Source organism: Pseudochaenichthys georgianus, chromosome 22, assembly GCF_902827115.2.
Source record: "Pseudochaenichthys georgianus chromosome 22, fPseGeo1.2, whole genome shotgun sequence".
In the NCBI taxonomy this organism is placed as follows: Eukaryota; Metazoa; Chordata; class Actinopteri; order Perciformes; family Channichthyidae; genus Pseudochaenichthys; species Pseudochaenichthys georgianus.
In genome coordinates, this window is record NC_047524.1 from 3,692,927 (window position 1) to 3,711,265 (window position 18,339).

Sequence of the window (18,339 nt, forward strand, 5' to 3'; positions counted from 1 at the left end):
TATGTGATAACGTCTGTATATCTGCACATAACTACGTTGGCCTAGCTTGGAGGATCTCAACAAGTATTGGACGGATTGCCATGAAATTCTTTACTGTCACATGTTACCCAGATGAATACAAATGAAACCTGTACAACTATTGGATGGTTTGCCATGACATTTGATACAAACAGTAGGACATACTTAGCAAACAGATACTTAAAGGTGGGGTAGGTAAGTTTGAGAAACCAGCTCGAGTGCGCTAGAATTTGAAAATACTAGGGCTGTCAAGTTAACGCGTTAATAACGCGTTAACGCAAAAAGAAATTAACGCCACTAATTATTTTAACGCGATTAACGCATGTGTATTTTTTTCCTCGGCCGCCCTGTAGTTTCAGATCGCATCGAGTTTAAAATACCATCTACAAGCTGATGCTGCTGACAGCCCCGCTCCTGCCGCCCGCTTGTGGCAGACCACACTTCCACGCTCACCGGCAGGCACCGACTGGCCATCGGGAGGACCGGGAGGGTGTGTGTGGCCCGAGCGAGCGAGAGAGAGACCTTACGTGCATTACCGTACCGCAGTGTGAACGCGGCTATTGTTGTTGTTAGCATCTGGTGCTAGCTAGCTGCGCTAACGGATATAAGGAGCTGTTTAAATGAAAACAGAGGAGCGCTCTATCCACACAACTGCGCCGAGCACTTGACTTTATGCAGGAAGCCAGACAGTGGGACATTGTACGATAAGTCAGCACACTCATGATTGCAGCGTCCAGGCAGCTCCCGTTCGAGCATATGCCTTGAGTTGCACATAGCTCCAACGATCACACACACACACACACACACACACACACACACACACACACACACACACACACACACACACACACACACACACACACACACACACACACACACACACACACACACACACACACGTACACACACACCAATTGTATTGTATGAGAGAGGTTCCAGGTTGTTGTGTTTAATATGCATGAGAATATTTGTCATTGTTCAAATGATAATAAACATTAGCATAAAGCATATTTGTCCACTCATATGTTGATAAGAGTATTACAAACTTGAAAAATATTCCTCAAGGTACATTTAGAACAGATAAAAAATGTGCGATTAATTTGCGATTAATCGCGATTAACTATGGACAATCATGCGATTAATCGCGATTAAATATTTTAATCGACTGACAGCCCTAGAAAATACACAACCGGAGAAAATCTGCCACTTCCTTACAGAGCCCCTCCTCCAACACACACGAACGCGCACACGACCAATGAGGGCACGAGATAAGTTTGTGCCCCGATGGTAGGCTGACAGGCAGGTAGGCCGACAGGCAGGTAGGCCATCCAGGTTGTACTTTTTACAGTATTACGGCTTCTCCAGGTGAATTTTTTTTATGGATTTTTTGTCAAAGCACTTCAGATATTCATTGCTATCGGGATGTTAAGAGCATTCCATGGAATATAACAAAAAGTGTATCTCGAGCCGGTTTCTGAAACTTACCTACCCCACCTTTAAATCATGGCATTTTAAATGTAAGACTAACTAGGGCTGTACAAATTGTAAAAAAATAACAAATTGGGATGATTCTTGACTGATCAACTGTAATTTATGATTGATCATTATTGAATACTTTGTACAAAAATATATTCAATTATCCTGTTTTTTTCAAGAGAAACTGTATCAAACACATGTGTTTTGTTAGGCGTGGGGAATACGATTGGTTGTCAAGGATACGATCTGCAGCTCCATAACGCTTCATTCAAAATGTGTTTTGACACATTAATATTATTTTGTTTCAACAAACACTTTGCTCCCTGTGAGTTGAATATTGCACCTGTCCAAAATGCAATTTGGTGACATTTAGATTTAGCTGTCCTAACATATTGCACGAAACGAATAATAATATATTATTTTGCTTAAAGAGTCATGAGCTCTGTGGTCTGTTGTGTTATACAGCACCTATAAATAACCATCAAAGAAAGCTCCTGATTGTACTCACAGATGTAGCTATGAGATTTAAAGGAGGACACTGTTGACGTTTTTTTATCCGTTTTAAAATATGTGTCTAAAACGGCTTCAGATAAGCCAGAAGCGGGGCTTTAGTGGGTGCAGCCAAAGGCCATTTGTCTCTCATGCTTTCCACCCTCTGATATTGTATCCTCATCCGTGGCTTCATGCACACAATTTGTAGAAAATGTTAAACTATTGTCCCCTTAACTCTCCCATGACTCCATGTTTTGTTACTTCCCCAAACAGAAAATGAACCAGTGGTGCCAGGTTTCTCGTATTTCATTCAAACATTTCACACTCTCTGAAAGAATCCCCATGCTGCGACCATAAAACTCCAATGTGGATCGATTTGCTCATGCGTCCGAAAGAAAGTGGGGGTAGTAGTGGTAGCCTAAAGGTTGGAGAAGCAGGGGGGGATGTCATGGTTGCTGCTGGGAAAATGCTTTTTAGGAAAAGGATGGAGGAAGGGTGGAAAAGTTCCTCATGAGAAGTGTGGTGAATATGACAAAGCTTCTTCACGGTTAGTTGATATTCACTGGGAAAAAATCTAGTTTCAAAGAAAGAAACTTTTCTGAAATGGCTCTTTCCGACGACAAAAACACTTTTTCTAGGATTCAGAAGAAGCCGGTATTACTTGAGAGCACACTATTTCCATCTGCGTGTTTCTTGCTTAGCTCAGGAGCCCAGCTCGGGTGACAGATCGGTCCCAAGGAAAGGACACGCTGGCTGGCTGATGTTCAAAAATGGAAGACGTGTGATATTCTGATCGGTAAAAGTCATTTTATCTTTTGGCTATCTTTCAAGAAATCATTCACTTGGTATCTCTCTTAAGGGTGTACTTTCCCCCACACACATTCCCTTTTACTCTCCCTCCCTCCCTCGTCTGTCAGATGCCTAATCTGATATTAAACATGCTCTCAAATGCTACACTACCCTTCAAAGATCCCTTTTACCGGTGAGACACATGTACACCTGCCAATGACATTCCCCTCTCTCAGTCTCTCTCAACTATGGGGACACACCTGCGGGAGACATTGATTTCTTCTCCATCTTTTACACACACACACACACACACACACACACACCGACCTGCCATTGCCACAAAGCACCTTCCCTCTGAGCAGCCGCCCTACAAATGTCAGGCAGGGGGTGAAGGAAGCGGAAGGAGGTTTGTTGGGGATTGAGTGAGAGATGCTTACATCAGACACGAGGAGGATTTTACTTTTGCGTGAAATCACGTTATCAGACCGGCACAGGGGATGCCAGCCGGGGAGAAGGAAGCAGGGGGAGGAGGGGCGGAGAGACAGGAGGGGGGAAGGACATGTTCTAGACACTGTGGGCTTTCATTGCATGCCTCCGAAATATAACACATATTGAGAATCAGAGAATTTATATTGATGAATTATAACTAGAGAGGCTCACATTCTTTGCCAAGGACTGTTTTTAAATGGTTCATTTGTATGTGGATGTGGACCGGCCAACAGGATTGGGTGTGCATTTCATGGTTACTTTGTCTTGTACACCAACCTAAGCTTCAAAGAAATGTCTTCGATAGAAAGAGGAGCGTATAATCGCCGACATAATACGCGCTCACGCATGCTCACGCATACTATACACAGAGTGTTGGCATAATCTCCCCTGCCTGGCATGTGGATTCTCACTCTGAAGCGCTCTCACTTTTATTCTATATTAGACACGGCATTTTAGTGTTCACATGCATGGGAATCAGACACTTGTTTTAAAAAGGAAGTAGCACACACACTCAAAACCTGCACACAAACACTTCCTGATATTTATTATGTTGTTATTTTTCATCTGTGGCTAATATTCATTATTCATTCTGTCTGTTTGCCCACAAGTTTCATCCCAGGAGATTAATCTGAAATGTATCTGTCCCTCTTCCTCCCCGGCGTGCTCACTCACGCCCTGCTGTACCTGACACTGAGCAAGAAGCCTATTTGCTATGCAGGGGAACCTCCGACAAGTCGTAGACCTAAAGTTGAGTTAATTAAACATTAGGCATTAATCAAAATCAGATCGTTAATCTCGACACGATTATCTCTTATATTTTGTAAATTATGTGTTCCGCCTCTAGCATACTGAGTGGAAGAAGGACGCACACTGGAGTGGGGCATGCACACAAGCTGACTGACGTATACACACACACAGTGAAGACAATTTACATAGCGCCGTGTGTGTGTGTGTGTGTGTGTGTGTGTGTGTGTGTGTGTGTGTGTGTGTGTGTGTGTGTGTGTGTGTGTGTGTGTGTGTGTGTGTGTGTGTGTGTGTGTGTGTGTGTGTGCTGACAAACTAGCTCTCATTGCTCTTTGATGCCCTTTACATGTTTCAATCAACGCTCAGAATTGCAGCTCTTCATTTTAATTGAGACTGAAATGCAGCTGCAGAGAGAGGGAGAGAAGAGAGGGGAGATTTGACAGATCAGTGAATATTGCTTTCATTCAGTTACAGTAGAACATAACAGGGTCAAATGTGACCGTACACCACAGCAACTTCGCCCACCCAATGCACACACACACACCCAGAAGTACACACTAATCATACTGGCTGACATCTGCTCCGTCCTAATTGAGGTATCGCACATTGCCGAGGTGTTTGCCAAAAGAGGAAATTAACTTTGGCTCCGAAAAGTCCCGCTACTTAGGAAGATGTGACGCATGCAATCTCTTTTATTAATCTAAATTGGAGGTGACTTTTGTTTAAAACTCTGAGCTGGCATTTACAGAAAGATTATTGCTTTTTCTTTATTCCCTTTTCTTTTCCTGCTCTTTAGCTTTGAGCAGCAGAACTGGAGCTATCGCTGGGTTTTCCAAGAGGCACGAGGTCTCTGGCTCCGAGGCAAGTCTGGGTTTTATCTCTGGCTGACTTTGTCTCTGGATATGTCTGTTGCATATTAGAGTACACGCCCGTACAGAAGCACACACGCTTCCACACACACAGTAGTGTTGATGCCCTTTTATACACGAACACAAACAATAATGTTCCTGCATTTTGTCCAGTGGTGGAAGAAGTACTCTGATCTTATACAGTACTGAAGTTAAAGTATACCGCAGTGTAGAAATACTCTGTTATACCGCCTGCATTCAAAATGTTAGTAAAAGTACCAAAGAATTAGCATCCTAAAATCTCAGTGACCATTTTGGGAATAATATATATCACTTGTTTATAATTAGCGATGTATTAATGTGTCTATCAATTTCAATTTTGCAAATAGTAGGATGAGATTAGTAACTTTTTTATACTGCCAGATATCTCCATCCAAAATAGTAGATTATAATGTATTAGTTGATTTATGTTTGGTTATAAATAATTCAAACCTGCAAAAGTAACTAGTAATGAATGTTGTCAAATAAATGAAAAAAGTACAATGTTTGCTGCCAAATTTGAGTGGAATAGAAGTATAAAGAAGCATACAAATGGAAATACTCAAGTAGAGTATGTGTACCTCAAAATGAACTTAATAACAAGACTTAAGTAAATGTACTTAACCAGTGATTTTGTCATACATGCATGACATGGTAACCTAATTGCTTCCCACACACTACCCATGTGTACATTCATCATGAGCACCAGAGAAGTTGCCATCTAATCCCTGCTGTATCCAGCAGACATAGTTCCTTCACTCTAAGTGGGCCACCCTTGTGCCTTTGTTGATGATAACACCAAGTTATTTTCCACGGCTATGAACTACTCCAATTACACCCCCTGGCTAGAAGCACTAATGGCAGATAAGTGATTAGGACCTAGTGCAGAGATTTGCCCCATTTATTTGATGCCGCAGTTAATACTGAATGCAGAGGTAACAGAGAGCCAGATTAGTGAATTATTACTCCTGCAGTCCAAAGGAAGGAAGCCAAGTAAGGTGTAGTGATTACATCAGCACGTAAATGGGGGGTCTTAAAGTCCTGTTGGCTTATAATCATGAAGATTCTGCCGAAACATCTGTTTTTTTAACTCTGCTAGTGGTGCACGATAATTATCGGCCCGATAATTATCGGTCCGATATTAGGAATTATGACGTCAACCCGATAAACCCGATAAAAGTATTAATAGCCCCGATAATATACAATATATTTTTTGGGTAAAAAAAAGAAAAGATACTGCGGGCATGGGTGTAGGAAGCATCCTGAAAGTGGGGGGGGACATTTTTAAAGGGGGAGGGGGGGGGAAATAGATTTCCTGTATTCTGGTGCATTTTAACAGGTGGTTTGATACTTTTATGTGGCTATACTAGCATGAGGAAAATGATGGGTACATTTTGTAATTTCATCCAGTCGTAAATAAAGGAAACATATTTGATTATTGATTCAGAGTAGGGCTGAACGATTAATCGATTTTTTTTTACAATCTTTTTTTTTTTTAATGTTTTTTTTTTTTTTTACAAGTTGTTTTCTTTTTTTCTTGTGTGTCAGTCATCCACACCAATCAGAAGCGCTGTGCTCCACATGTACCAGCCATTTTTAATCAATCAGAAGCGGCCATTGATAGAAGGTGATAGACAGATTGATCCAATCACCTGCCAAGTGAATTTGAAAGTGCCTGCCCTTTCCAAATGGCTTCCAATGGAGCTTTCCTAGATGGTTTGGTGAAACAAACCGTCTGAGTCAGGTTAGTAATGCTCCATCACATGTTTCTATTACAGTGAATCTTAAACTGAAGCTTGACTTTAAAGCAACCCAACGGAAGTTTCATGTAAGTTTAGTTCTTTCACTCGTAGCTCGGGCTGCGAGGGTGCTAGAGACGGGAGTACATTCATACGACCTTCCTAGCCGGAGTTATGGCCGCATTTTATAATAAACTTCCGTTGGGTCGCTTAAAAACAAATATCGCAATTCGAATCGCAATCGCAATATTTGTCAGAAAAATCGCAATTCAATTTTTTTCCAAAATCGTGCAGCCCTAATTCAGAGCCGTCTTTAATAAAAAGCAGTTTAAATGCCCATTTTTTGTATAATTATATACAACAATAAATATTTGTTAGTGCATTGAGAGATATTGTTGTGGAGAGTCATTTATGTATAAATCGCAAAATACATTTGTGAATCCTTCTGTGAGCATTTATTAATATTGAGACTGATCTGACTCCATACAGATGTTAAGTTCACCTAGGAACGGTATCATTGATTATCATGTTCAAATAAATGTTGCTCTTCTGTCTATATTGGTCACATGATGCCCCTTGACTGAAATGCTTCCTGTTCAATATCCCCACTGATTTCCTTAACATTCTTGGATGAGAGTCCACATCACAAATCACCTCAGCAATGAACTTCTCTCCACTGTCCCTGTGTTCTGCCTCTGACTCACTCTCAAGCGCCTAGATGTCAAGAGAGGTGGTGAAGTGATCATTATTTATTGAGCAGTATACTCTTTCACATTGAATCATAACAAGTCAAACTGAATGTAAATACAACTGACTCTAAAGTAAGTCCCAGTCTGTGACATTGGACATTTTGAAGACTCAAAGCCCCAAGCAGTAGAATATTAGCTAGTCTATGTAATGTGCACAGAACATAAATAGTTAACTGAATACTGGGATGGAAATTGCCTATAAGCACTCACTAAAACATAAACACACACAAGCTTCTGAATCACAAGTATAATTAAAACATAATGCACTTACAGAGAGATCGGGTTATTCATGTTCCCTGTTTACATGATAAATACTAGTAACCTGGCATTTCGATGCCTTTTCTCATCTAAACTATTCAGTATTTGTATCTCTCTATCATGACATAAAGACGAAACTCCTCTCCAGAAGTGAGACGCTTTTGCCGCCATCACTGTTAACTGATTAACTGCTGCCAGCTGAAGACTTACTTTCCTCTTCTTTGAATTTTTTTTTCTTATGTCCATGTTGTCTGGGGGAGAAAACATATCAAACCAAGAGATCGTCAGCTTTGATTTTCGCTGTATTAACCATTTCCTGAACATTTGGTGTGTGTGCCTTCCTCCGCTACCGGCATCGCTTCATACAACAGATCTGAGCTGTCCAACTATGACAACACTCCTTGAACATGCACGCGCTATGGGAGAATCTGCCTTGGTGCAAAGTAGCAGTGAAAACATGGTACGGAGTTTCATTGATTTGGGCATTCTCTCAATAAGCAAGTGGAATGGATTTGATAGTGAAGCACTGACACAGCGCTCTACAAAGTGCGGCGAGTGGTTAGACCAATTCACGGACTTTCCACATGGTAAAAGTGGGTTTGTCTAAACTAATCATTTGAGAAAGTGGGGGGGACTTGTCCCACCCTCATATAATGGCTGCGACGCCCATGGGTGTGGGTGGATTGGGATGAGGGGCGCTTGTTTTTCACTCGGCTCCTCCCGTTTTGCCAGTACTGTGGTATTAGTGGTTTAGGAAGAGGGGAGTTTTTCACAAATCCAGCGCTCCCTTCTCATGCCTGGCTGTGACGTAAATGGCGTGCGGCCATGAAGCCAGGACAGTAAACAAACATGTCGTCGGTAGTATGGGACTATTTCAAAGTTTCAGAGTTAGTTAGTTCGCTTGCTATTTGTATTAACAAATACAATGCAGAAGTTCCACGAGGAGGGAAAAAGGCAACGAGCTATAATACTTCCAACTTGATCAGTCACCTGAAACATCGCCATGGCTACGATGGTGTGTTAACAGCGTACGAAGACGCCTGCGCTGCTAAACTAGCGGCGAATCCAAAGCCAGCTGCAAAGGCATCGGGGCTTTTACCTATCGACGAGGCTTTTGAAAAAGGCAAGAAGTTTATTTGGGAAAATAAATATGGTCACTTTGAAGAGTCAAAACTGTTCTTGGCTTTGTTTTGTTCATAGTAGTAATGCTCAGGTCATTTGCTCACTACTAGTCTTTTTTTACAACCAGGTGTGCAAAAACTACAGGTACATTTAATATATATTATATTATTATCGGTTATCGGTATCGGTCTTGAGAAGCAGGAAGTTATCGGTATCGGTTTCAAAAAACCAATATCGTGCATCCCTAAACACAATGCAGCCTTACATCTTACCTCTGTAAGACGAAAGGAAACTGCGCGCTACTGGCTAAATCCTCCAGGGTGTCCGAATGCCCCAGGTAACTGTTTTCAATATTACTTTGTTTGTGTCAATTTCCCTCATGGCAAATTTGCATTACTAATAACATTTAAATAAAAACTAATACAGGTCATAAAGGGGCTCCCATTTGTATCAGTCTTTCGGTCCTCTTTCTTCAAAGGGCTCTTTGTGGAAATCTAGATGTAATACCTTCATTAATTAAATTGGTATTATGCCTACATGGTGGATATTTCTCAATTAATTATAGTTTATTCACTTTATTACCTAAACAGACTGACTAAGGGGAAGTGTAATGAAGCGAGTGTGAGCCTTCCATCTTGCTCCTTGGTCTGTGCCTTCAACTGTTACAAATCAGTGTTGCAAGGTTACATTTTTTTAATGTTATTTAGCCTTTATTTATACTGGTGTAAAATGTCATTGAGACACAAGATCTTATTTTCAAGAGAGACCTGTGTTCAGTGGTAACACTAACACACCAAGTTACAGACAGACAGGACACTAAACACAGAGGCAACACTCAAATACAACATCGTAAAAAGTAGTCAGATATAGCAGGTGCAAACACCCACAGATGATTTCTCCAGCTTTTTTAAAATGAGTTTAAAATCTGTGATGATCAAAGTGGTCAGCTTAAGTTCCTGCTGGAGTGTGTTCCAGGTCGAGGGGGCAGAGTACGATATGGCTTTTTTCCCAAGCACCGTGCGTACTGAGGGGACGGACAGAGTGATGTCGTTTTGAGATCGTAGTGTATAGTGTAGGGATTAATTTTGTCTTTACTCCTAGACATTTAACCTTATCTTGTGTGTTGACATGTACGACCATCCCTCAGTGTGAGAAAAAGTTTTTAGAGAGTACTTGTCCATGGACAAGTGAGTTTGGCAATTTACTTGTCCGAATACATTTTTCACTTGTCCAGAATTGACAAAAATTGGGGCCACTGGAATCTTCTTCCTCATCGTATTTTTTACATTTTCCCACAGTTTTTACAACACCGCTAACGTAAGTGAGCGGTAACATTTTACTGCATCACACATAGGGTTGGGTATCGTTTGGATTTTAACGATTCCGGTTCTGCTTTTCGATTCTGGTTATTTTCGGTTCTCGATTCCGGTTCTTTGAGAGGGTAAATCAGTCCCATGACAAACTGGGAGAAAAATATATTTATGAAAACATTAAGTCAAATCTGTATTCCTATTTACAAATCACTTCATACTGTTGAATTTCTTACGGTTATTGAATACAATTATATAAAAATAATCTCTGCATTGTTTAGTTAGTTCTAAGTGGTGCAGTTTGAGAATGTACAAAGACTCCAGCTCATTAAAAACTCTGCAGCTAGACTACTGACTAATACCAAAAGGAGGGAACACGTTAGTCCTGTCTTAGCTACTCTACACTGGCTTCCTGTAACTTTTAGAATTGATTTTAAGGTACTTCTCCTCATATACAAGGCTCTAAAAATGGACAAGGACCCAGCTACATTGCTGACTCTCTAATGAACTACACACCTGCCAGAACACTGCGATCATCAGATGCAGGTCTATTAGAGGTCACCAGAAAGAGTCATAAAAGAAGATCGGTGATGCAGCCTTTGTAAACTACGCCCCAAAACTGTGGAACATGTTACCCAACAATATTAGGGAAGCCAATACATTAGGCATTTTTAAAAGGCTTAATCTCTTTACCAAAGCATTTTACTGATTTTACACTATTATACTGCACTATTCTCTGTGATTGACATTGCACTATTTCTCTGTTTTATTCCCCATGTTTTTATTTTTAATTATTTTATCCCACTTTATGCTTTGCTCTTGCTGCTTGTTTTACACAGATGTTATGTCTTATTTTTTACTGATGTAAAGCACTTTGAACTGCAATCCCCTGTATGAAAGGTGCTATACAAATAAAGTTATTATTATTATTATTATTATTATATTTATAGCCTATAGGCCTAGCGCTTTTCTACAACTCAAAGACACTTGCACGCTTACACATGTCCTGCAATACACATGCTGCAGCTGCCCAGCTACTCACTGTTTGTAAAAGTTAATAAATAGTATAAATAGCATTTCAATAATGTACTTTCTATACCCTGCTTCATAAACAATACTGACATCCCTGTGCTCCTCCGAGCCTGGGGGTCCGGGGATGTGAGGACAGCGCGAGGACACAGACAGGGAGGCTGCTTCACTTCATAAAGGAAATGGTGGTCAATATTAACAACACAGGAGCTAAAACGCTTAATAACCTTCATTACGTGTTAGAGAGAGAACATAAGAACGTTTGACAAAGATGAGGCTGTCAAACAGGCAGCGGATCCGCTGTGTGTAGAAAGAGAGAGAGAGAGACGCTGAGCTGCACCATGCAGCGATCAGCTGATACGGAGCATAGAGAGAGAGCTGCAGTCCGCGGGGCTCGGCCTCCTGTCCTCACAACTCTTATTAATCCCGGTACCGGACAATTGTTATTTGTTCCTACTCGGAACCGAGTTTTGCTTCCCAACCCTGCCACGGTGCTACACTTCCCGCCCCGCCCCCGTCTAACTGTACAGAAAGCGGCGAGATGCATTTCCTTAGGAATCGACAAGCAGAACCGAAACTAACATTTCTAAACGAACAATGGCGGACACGGACAATTTGCGAATGAGTTCTGCCTTTTGTAAACTGAATGTATCAATAATTTGTCAATAAATCGGGGCGAAAAACATCACTTGTCCGCCGGACAAGTCAATTGAAAGATCTACTTGTCCGATATTGTAAATAACACGTCCCGGACGGTGGGACGTGTACTTTTTCGCACACTGTCCCTGCTTCTAATCTCCCGTAAGGAATGTGTTGACGCAGTCGTATGTTGATACTAGGTTTTACAGCTTGACCTACAGGGCATAGGGAGGTTTTGCGAGTGTGAGAATGCTGGCTTCTAAGCTCCAGAGATGTGAGAGACATCTCCTGTGTCTCCAGATGTTTACGCCCATCCCCAATATGTGGATTTGACTCTCTGTAAACTAGTTAAAGGGTCTACCAAGATGCGAGGCTGATCAGATTTGACATGGCAAACCACCCGTGCAGTCAGACCCTTTGACTGTGTGACTTGTGATGTGAATTTCTCCGGCCGATGCTTGTATTAAATCTCAGTGTTTGACATCAGAACTCCTGCTCGTCCCGTGTCTCCTTCGTGAGTCGGTGACTCCCACTGCATTGCTACACAGAAGTTTCCTCCTCATACAGTATAGCTGTACTTTTAATGTTTTAAATTTAAACGTAATTAATTTCTCCATGACATTTATGAGAGGGACTGCTCGAAAGTAGGATATTTGGGATATCCGTCGTAGCCAGGGTTTACGATCAGTTTTTAGGTGATTTGTACTGAGGAACAAGTATCACAGCACCGACGGGTGAAAAATAGTGTTTTGGTAACACGGGGTGTTCAGGTAACACTTAAAGACTTTGTTATGGAACGCAAAGCAGAGTAGGGGGCTAGTACACCCCCTGAGGGTCCGATTGTGGATGCCATGCAAGCATAACATGGTGAAAACAATCAGTCTAAATTAACAATCGGGACGGAAATGTTCGGATTTCCAAAGGGAGGTTCTGTGAATAAATAAAAAATCAAGAACCGAAATAATTGAACTATTCATATCTTAGACTGCACTGTAACTTGTATCTTTTAATGTTTCTTTTATTATCTTTTACTGCTTTTAAATGCCTTTATCTGAATGTCTTTCATTTTTGTAAAGCAGCTTGAATTGCCTGGTGCTGAAAGGTGCTATATAAATACACTTGCCTTGCCTTACTGTTTGTGTGATATGTAAGTGGAGATGTAGAGGGGCAGCAGTCCAAGCATAGCGGTATAGATGAGTTTGTACCAGTGCAGTGATCTGCGCATTGATAGCGATGTCCAGTTGACTAAAGAGTACAGCGTGCAATGGTGTGTGAGGGGTTTAGAGTTGGTTATGAACCTCAGAGCCCCATCAGCGTCCAGCAGTAAAATAACAAGTATAGGTTAAGATTAGAGATACATTGTGGTATTGGTTTGAATACTATTTTGTTAAATAAACCCTGTGAACTCTACACCTCTCAGCCTTATAGACAACACACAACCCTGGGGTCTTTCTTGGAAAATGATCATTCAGATACAAATAGATGAAAATTATTATTATGTATTTATTTCAACAAGCCCCATGCATACAAATACATTCATCTCAGAAAAGAGATTAATTAGACCAGATTTTAGCTAATATCTTATTTCCATCTGCACTCCAGGTAGGTACATAACAATCAACAAACTCTAAACACTTTGCATAATCTCTATCACACAAACAATTATAACAAATGATTTAAGTACAGGTCAATAAAATAATACATATAAATAAAATATAATATTACAATACAGTTCAAATGTAAAAACTCAGATTACAGTGTAATTAATGTTGGCATGACTGGTTGCTTAAAGGTGGGGTAGGTAATGTTGGAGAAACCGGCTCGAGTGCGCTAGAATTTGATAATACACAGTTGGAGAAAATCTGCCACTTCCTCACAGAGCCCCTCCTCCAACACACACGAACGCGCACATGACCAATGAGGGCACGAGATAAGTTTGTGCACAGATGGAAGGCTGACAGGCAGGTAGGCCATCCAGTTACTTTAGCCGGGCCGGCTCAGGTGATTGGTCGTGCTTTTTACAGCGCCACGGCTTCCACTGATGATATTTTTTTTATGGATTTATTGTCAAAGCATTTAATGTATTCATTGCTATCGGGATGTTAAGAGCATTCCATGGAATATAACAACAAGTGTTAGGGATGTCCCGATCACCTTTTTTTGCTCCCGATCCGATTCCGATCATTTGATTTTGACAATCTGCCGATACCGATTTTTCCCGATCCGATCTTTATGCAATGCATTAAGAGAAAAAAAAGGTAACAGATAACGGCTGGTCATCCAACGCGATGAAGTCAGCTATCTTGGCTGTTATTGTGTTGGCCTTTTCACTGTTCTGGGGCAGTTTCTCTTTCCTTTTCAAAGTCTCTGAAAGTGTCGGTTGTTTCAGTGCCGTTACCTGAGTGGCCGCTGTGTACTCGCCGTGTTGTTGTTGGTGTTTGTTTCTCAGGTGGCGTGTTAGATTGGTCGTGTTGAACGTAGCTCTGTTCTTTCCACCACGCGGAACCTCTGCCTTGCAAACATTGCATCTGGCTGTTACACTGCCTTCGCTTTCAATTTTATAATACTTCCAAACTCCTGACATTTTCTCTGTCCCGACTCCCGAGTCACCAGCTGAACGTAGCCTCTCGTTAGCTTGCTGCTACTATTAGACACTGCGCCCACTCTGTTGCCAGCTTTGAGAAGAATAAGCAACCAGGTCTGAAAACAAGCCCAAAGAAAGCAACACATACATGATGTTGTGTAATTTTAAACCAAAACGAAGTCCTCAGGATGACTTTAAGACGTGAACATGGTCATTTTTGTTTTGTAACATTAAATTAAAAAAAAATATTTTATAAAAAAAAAAAAAAAAATCCCGATCCCCGATCTTTTTTAAATCACGTGATCGGCTCCGATCCCCGATCACGTGATCGGATCGGGACATCTCTAACAAGTGTATCTCGAGCCGGTTTCTCAAACTTACCTACCCCACTGTGATGGGGCTCTATTTCTCCGTTCAAAACACTGGCCTAGTCGGTTGGGTTAAGCTCCAAAACTTTAATAACAGCAGCAAAAAAATAAAATAACGAACCAGCACAACTTAAACAGAATAAATAAATGTCCAAATCAAACGTCCATCACTCCCGGAGAGTAAACGTGTTCAGCTGTTGCCTTCTCTGCAACGATCTCTCGAACATGTCCCAGCTGTTGCCTTCTCTGCAACATTCCCCGAGTCCCCCTTCCAGGGCCAACCCCGTCCCTTATTAACCCGTAGCCCCTCCCACCAGGCTTACCGTCAACAGGTGACAACAATTACACTCCAAACCACATTTCAATATAACAATCCGACCCAAACATAAACAGGTTAACCACCTCTTAACATAATCATTTAACAAATTAACAAACACACAATAAATAATACATTGCATGGTTTCTTTTTAGGAAGAGAGCAGGAAATGTTTGGTGTGTGTGTCGGCTGTCAGTGGCGGAGTCAGTCACTCATGTGATCCGCTCCGTCACACCCACCTTTAATATAATTAGTTTTGCACCATAAGAGAATGAGTTAAAGTCAGTACAGGTTTTAAGTTCAACTGGAAGAGTATTCCAGTGTTTGATGGCCGTAAATTAAAATGCAGATTGTAACAGAGGGACGGTGATATCTGCATTTAGTGCAGATCTTGAGTTTCTGCATCTCTGCTCACGGCGAAGCTGAAAGAAGCTCCTTGTGTTGTAGCATTGTAAATCATCCTGAATACCAATCGAACTCTTGAAAGCAGCAATGAGGCTATGCTTTAGGATCTACCTTGTGTCTTGTGTTGGTGTCAACAATCCAAGATGGTGATCGCTAAAAAACCCATACAGAATTCAAAGAAACAAAGTCCACAAACCAGTGGATGAATCCAAAGGATGTTTGTTTTTAAACAAGTCTCACAAAGAGAGGGTTAAAAAGACTGCAGAAAATAAGTAAAGGCATAACCTTTGTGATGCCTCAACAGCCACAGGGAACCTTTAAAGGTTTCGAGACTTAGATCCCAAAATAGCTACGTGGTTAGATCTGGGGAAGAATTATGATCACGGTAGAAAGAAAGCAACAGTGACTGTCTGTCGGAAAATAGGAGTCGACAGTGATCTCCTGTCCTGTCAGACTGATGTTTCGCTGACCCATCTAACCACCCTGACCTCCTCCCTCTGCAGAGGTCTTGTCACTTGAACGTAAACATATTTCGCTACGGTGCATTTGCTGAAACAAGTGATGTTGTCATTTCCTTTGGATGATTGTCTCAGCCGTGTGTTGTTCCCTCTGGATTAAAAACAGGCACACGGCTCGTTTTTTCAGACCATGCCGAATGCATCAGCAACCAAAGTGCCAATAAACAGGGTCGGGTGCAATAACAGATGAGAATTGAAGCAGCAGTATTGACATTTTCCTCCAGGCAGGCAGCTTTATGTGTATGTTTGTTTCATTCTAGTGTTATTAATAGAAATAAAACAATGGTACCTTTGTGAAAACCCATATGCGTGGCTCCTTAAGGTTGCTTAAAGGTTACATCTGAAGGGAGAGGTTGCGGCATAACATTAGACCTCTGTATTGAGGGATGAATCATCAACATGACTAATGGCATATTTACAACGAGGGCTCAGGGGCTATGCTAAGTGCAGAGTTCCTGTAATATAACTTCCGATGTTGTAAATCTGTATCATCTCCCCCAGGGTATGTTCAGTACACTACGTTAGTCCTGAAAAACAATCCTAATGTTTATGTGATGTTCCTTGAGTGAGCACAACGACAGCGTATTATCCCGTCGAACTCATTAGATACATTCACCATTCATGCCTTTAGATGGAGCTCGAATGTGGTGGTGGTACTTACTGGAAAAAACTGCAAATGAGGAAGGGACTCACTGCTTTCCTCTTGATAGGGACGATAAATGCATGTTAAACTGTTTCTGAAATCTTGTTCTTTGGTTATCCGATAGGATCTGAAACCACTGGGGTCCGCGGCAAGCGATGTTATACTGCATCAGAAAGTTTGTTTCTTAACAACATCACCATGTTTAAATTGCATCAGGCATGCAGGTGAGCCTTATTCTGTAGTGGCGTGACTCTGAGATCAGCCAAGAGAGATCTGTCTTCCCTCTGTTCGGGTGAATAATCAAGCAACCTGCAAACAGAAATGCGGTTTACTTTTACCCATAGGAAATGAAAGGACACATTATTTTGATCCTGAGAGACTTTTTCTTCATTGTGAAATCTGCATTCGACAGCTGCACGGCCGTTGTTTGTGTTTTGTAGTTTCGGCTCTGATGAAAAACATAGTGAGAGGCATGCATAATCATAATGTAGCAGCTTATGGGACAAACAGCTGGCTGCCAAGGTCATTGGTTTGAATCCCACAACATGTTGGTGTGAAATAATAAGAATGAATGCACACTTTCCTTAAACATCCCCGGTACTGTCCTTGAGAGTAGCACTTACTCCTGACAAGGTTAAGAGGATGGGGTGTGCAGCTCACCTACCTCATTCACACCAACTGTGTTTCAGGACCGGTTCGGAGCTGGAGCTTGAAAAGCACCGGGTTTTCCTCTTCATACCGCAGCGGAGCAGCCTCTTAGCTCCGGAATCCGGTTCGTTTCAAGCACCAAAAAATTGTCCGGCCAGAGCAAAAGCACCGCATACGTCACGCTTACGTCGAGGCGGGGGCAGGGGCAGATCAACTCCTGAACAACAACAAAAAGCCCGCGTTGTATCCAGTTTGTACACAACGATGGAGAAACTTAACAAGAGTTTCAGTGTTTCTGCCATAGACTGTATATATAAAGGTTTCTGCTCATGGTGAAGCAATGTGTCTGCGTGTTAAGGTGGAACCTGAGCATTCACGTTGATCACCTCTCATTATAAATGTATAAAACTATAAATATTAAACTTTACTTCACGTGTTCATTTGAGAACAGCTGTTACATACCTGGGTGAAGGTTACAGTTCATTTAAATGAAAGATACAACGTTACTCCACACTCATGGTTCAGTCCACCTTAAGAAATAAGACCGACCTCGGAAGCAGTTGTGTTTTTAAAAAACCTTTATTGACACGAGTACACTTTTTTATAAGAATATAACTAAACCACAGAAATGACTCCGGAAAAGCTGCAGATAGAGCCATAAGAAATGAATGCAACTGATTTCATCCGCGAGGTTTGGCTTTATGAAGCAGGCACGCAAACGATGACGCAACGATTACCAGTCGGACTCTGGGCGGTGTGAAAAGAGCCAGAGCTAAACCGAAGAACTGGTTCTGAATCTGAAAAGCTCTAGCACGGAGCTTGAACCGGAGTTGCGTTGGTGTGAATGAGGTATCTGACTGCTCTCTGAGCAAAGTGTCAACCAGTCCGTGCTCTAAAAGAACATGCATGCTCAGCAAATCATCCCAGGAGAAAATAAGGTTTAAATATAGACATTACAATGGTTGATGTTGCGAAAAATTTCTACATTTATTTTTGAATTAGTGCTGCAGCAGCCACTGCAAGAGTGAAGATTATTAATTAGAATAACATTAGCACAGTTCACTGGCAGTCTGAGCTAAGGACAGGCACAGAGGCACAGGGTGTTTGAGGCCATGC

The 18,339-nt window shown here is 41.5% G+C and overlaps 1 protein-coding gene across 2 annotated transcripts in view; it reads left to right on the forward strand.

Annotated features, from left to right (window-relative positions):
* The window catches only part of grin3ba (glutamate receptor, ionotropic, N-methyl-D-aspartate 3Ba), a 101,076-nt gene that overhangs the window by 19,239 nt on the left and 63,498 nt on the right, over positions 1-18,339 (forward strand). The gene's annotated exons all lie outside the window — the stretch shown is intronic.